At 39.8% G+C, this 3,782-nt stretch overlaps 1 long non-coding RNA gene across 2 annotated transcripts; it reads left to right on the plus strand.

Annotated features, from left to right (window-relative positions):
* Positions 1 to 1,156: 1,156 nt before the first annotated feature.
* On the plus strand, positions 1,157 to 3,772 carry LOC103589559. Of its 2 annotated transcripts, none has more exons than XR_550397.1 (3): positions 1,157 to 1,272; positions 2,390 to 2,444; positions 2,701 to 3,102. It is a non-coding gene; the product is annotated as an uncharacterized LOC103589559 (long non-coding RNA). The 2 variants fall into 2 exon arrangements; XR_550398.1 differs by lacking the exon at positions 1,157 to 1,272 and adding an exon at positions 3,735 to 3,772 and having other exon boundaries at positions 1,575 to 2,444; positions 2,701 to 2,933.
* Positions 3,773 to 3,782: the final 10 nt, after the last annotated feature.

The following is a 3,782-nucleotide window of genomic DNA, read 5'->3' on the forward strand; positions in this document are numbered from 1 at the left end:
ACTTCAGTTTCTTGCCTTCTTCAAAATAAAAAAAAAAATCAGTGATTTCATTTAATTGAGAAATCTCAAAAATTGAAGACATGGAAATGACAAACAAATGAAGGAAGGAAAGCATCCAGAAAAGAAGATAAATTTAATGACATTATTCATTGCAAGAGACATGACCTCATTTCTTATTAGAGGGATTTCTCCTAAACCAGATTTGATGTTAACTAAATTTATCTTATAGACTCTCCTCAAATTTATCCTAATGTGATGTCTTTTTTTTTTTTTTAGCTATGGAAAAGAGAAGAGATTCAAAGAAAATTTAAAACATTGTGATAACTTCCTCAAATGATAGTTTTTCTCAGCTCCTCACCCTTACCCACTGTAATATAAGAATAAAAAAGCAGAAATCATCAGCATAAAGATTCTAGCTGTCCCCAGAAGTGAAACAAATAGTTGTGTGAGTGAAGCAAATTTAGTTTTATTTAAACTTCTAGCATTTAAGTTACTGATTTCTATAATTAAAATGATTTTACTTAAATGTTATTGAACAAATTATTAAAATTTAGAGGTTAAGCTGAGTGAAATGAAAATAAGATGTTTGTAATAAACACACACAGCAGATGACGTGATACAGGCTGTAAAGCATAAACCCCCTCCTCCCCCCAAATAAGTCTGAGACTTTTCCAGAAAGTCTTTTCCTTAGGATTTTTGCTTGGGTATTTGATATATAACTATTGTACAGATTAATCTATGTAGAGTGATAGTATTTATGGAACACTTGGTATATGCCAAACAATCTTCTTAAGTATCTTATTTAAACTCTACAAAAATTTTAGGGGGCAGGTACAATTATTATCCTCACTTTAAAGATGGGGAAACTGAAGTTCTAGAGGTTATATAACTTGCCCAAGGCCCAGCAGTTTTGGTGGGTATAGAGCTGGGCTTCTGGCCTAAAGTCCTCTCTGACTGCTCAAAGCTGTGTGGCCATTTATTTCCAATCACTCACTAAACAGGCATTCTATAGATATGAGGATTTACTTTTCAATTTAGAGATTATCAATCCGTTCTTGATCAGACCCTTTTGGACAGTTTACTCATTTAAACATTTTTGCATTAGCCCTTTCATTTATATTTCAGGTGACCGTGTGAATACAAGATTGCGATCTGTATTTATTTTGCTACAGAAAGTCAAGCCTCCCTATAATTTTTTACAGAAATATCCCTTCAAATTTGCGTCTTCTGTCATCTTTTAAACAGACCTTTGGCATGGATGGCGGCACATGGGTAAGTCTCCCCATGCTCTGTCTTTCTGTTCTTTTTCCCTTTCGCTTTCCCTCTGTTTCTTCTTTCAGACATATCGCTTCATAGAAGCCCTGTACCTCTTGGCCATGTTTGTGGCATCTCATTGTCGGTCCCAGAAGAGGTGTTGGCATACTCAATCATTCCGTTGTTGGCTTGATGCTTACAAGTCACCCAGTCCTTCAGAACATGGAGGAACCAAGAATGTAAGGCAGGAATTGTGGGGGTTCAGTAGCATAAGCTGAGACAAAGCACTAAGCTTTGAGAATTTTTTGCCTTTGTTCTTTTCTTCTGTCTATACTGGGAAGTGGCACATCCCTGCTGACGATCAAGGCTGAAGGGTTGCTGCCCCTCGCATTTACCTAGGACTCTTTAGGCATTGGCTCTGTAGTTTGTGGACATTATAGTTCTGCCAAAGACAGGAAGCAAAAAGAGGGTGGTCTGTCTCAAACCGGTCCCAGTTTGTTGCTTGTTGGCAGTGTCTGTGTAAGGAGGGTTAAAAAAGTTAGAAGTAAAATTATTCTGAAAGGGATCATTTGCGACTCATTAATCCATGTGATTTCTGATGCTCATTATCACTGAAAATTGAGTTGGCAAAATCTGTTTGTTTAACTTCTGTGATTAAGGATCAGTGTTGGGATTTGATGTTCTTGGGGCTGAGAGGGACAAAAGGATGGCACTCACCCATCCTCCCACTCCCACCCACACCCGCAGCCAGCACCCAGTGCTCTTTATCCCTGGCCAACAAGCAGTTCTCCATCTCCCGTGGAACACTGGCAGGGAAGCCCATGGAGCAGCAAGAAGGAAGGGACGGCAGCTGGCAAGCCTGACCCGCTGAGTTGCACTGCTCTCAGTGGGTGACAGGCAGGGTGTGCTCGGTGTCTTAACCCTGAGGTGCCCCAAGTGGCAGCGGAGACGCCTCTGCAGGCCTGACTAAAGAGAACCGCCTGGCCTCTTCTTAGCTTTTTTAAAGAACTAAGTTCCATAATTAAGCCTTTATTATCTGACATTTCTCAAAGCCAAATATTAAAGCATCTTACAATTGTGTAAAAATATTTTAAATGTAACAACAAGCCCCCGGTGTTACTTATCTTTGTTCTAGTACTTCTTGGTGTCCAACAGGTGGCTACTCTTTCTAGGTGCCAGCACACAGCCAGGTCAGTAACAGCGACTTCTCTGTAACCCCTCATTCTGCGGGGGGGTGGGTGGGGGGAGTGGCTTCCCACGGTGGCTGGTCCCCGGGTGCCTCCCCGTGTTGATTCTTAAAAGTCTTTTCAAAAATTCCAAATGATTGTGCTTTTTGGCTCCTCCTTGGATGGTGCCTTAATCAGACCACATCGTGGTCCTGCCCCTCCCGGTACCTCCAGGTTAACCTGTGGCCTTTCCCTGTGTCCGTGTTCTCTAATACATCAGACTCCCAGCCCACTCTGAACCTTGCGAATGCTGTTTTTTCTGTCAAGAATCCTGTGAGGTCTTCCCTGAGCGCCTTCCATGTGGGCTGCCTCTACGATTGCATTTACCTGGGTTTTAAATGCAGCTTTGCCTTTCCAAAACTGGAAGTTCCTTGAGGTCAAAGATCGCGTCCTACTCGTCTGTACATCTTTGGTGCTAAGCACAGTGCCTCACACATGATAGAACATCATAAGGTAGTAGCTGAATAATAATGGAAAATAAGTTTTCTTAATTGATTCTTTTCTAGATCGGCTTTCTAGTTTTTCAAAATTTAATCATTTCCAAATTGAAGTTTATTTCAATCTTGTCAGTATTTATGTAGATAAAATTATATCCTTTAATCAATATTTGCATGATAGCGTGCTTTCACCACACTGTTTACCTCAGATATGCTCCTGAAAGTTCAATGCATTAATATTTATGATTCAAGTGTTTTGAAATTTAATGTAGTTTGATTTCTTTATTAGTGTGAAGCTTTCTTTTTATTTAGCAAACAATCGTTCTGTACATTATTTTGGAAATATTACTTTTTTTTCTATATCAGATTTACCTAAGAAAAGTAATTCTATGTTGTACTCTACTACATTATAAGTAGATTTAACTGAGAAGTATCATTTTACTGTCTTTTGCCTATAAATAGAAAAGTAAGGACAACAATGTAACAGTCACAGTTTTCTTCTCGGGGATTCCACCGTCTGTGTTTTCAGCAGTGGGAGACTGGGGAGGGGGACAGACTTCTCCTGGGTCCCTCCCTTGTGTTTCTCTAGCTCTAGCAGGGACGTTTACTGTAATTGGTTTTCCACATTTGCCAAGAGTCTGTTTCCTCTTAACATTCAACATGTTTAACAGAAGTCTTGTAATAGTTCCAAAAATAATAAAACTGGTCCCAAGAATAAAAATGATACACAACACATTGGGGTTTTTTTTTGCCATGACTTTGGTTTTGTTGTTCTTTTTAATAATTTTTTTTTTCCTTTTTGTCTTTTCGTGACCAGCAACGGATCGCAACCCTCAGTGTCGCGCCCGTACCGGACCAGGACCGG

This window comes from Galeopterus variegatus, unplaced genomic scaffold (genome assembly GCF_000696425.1).
Source record: "Galeopterus variegatus unplaced genomic scaffold, G_variegatus-3.0.2 Scaffold703, whole genome shotgun sequence".
NCBI lineage: Eukaryota > Metazoa > Chordata > Mammalia > Dermoptera > Cynocephalidae > Galeopterus > Galeopterus variegatus.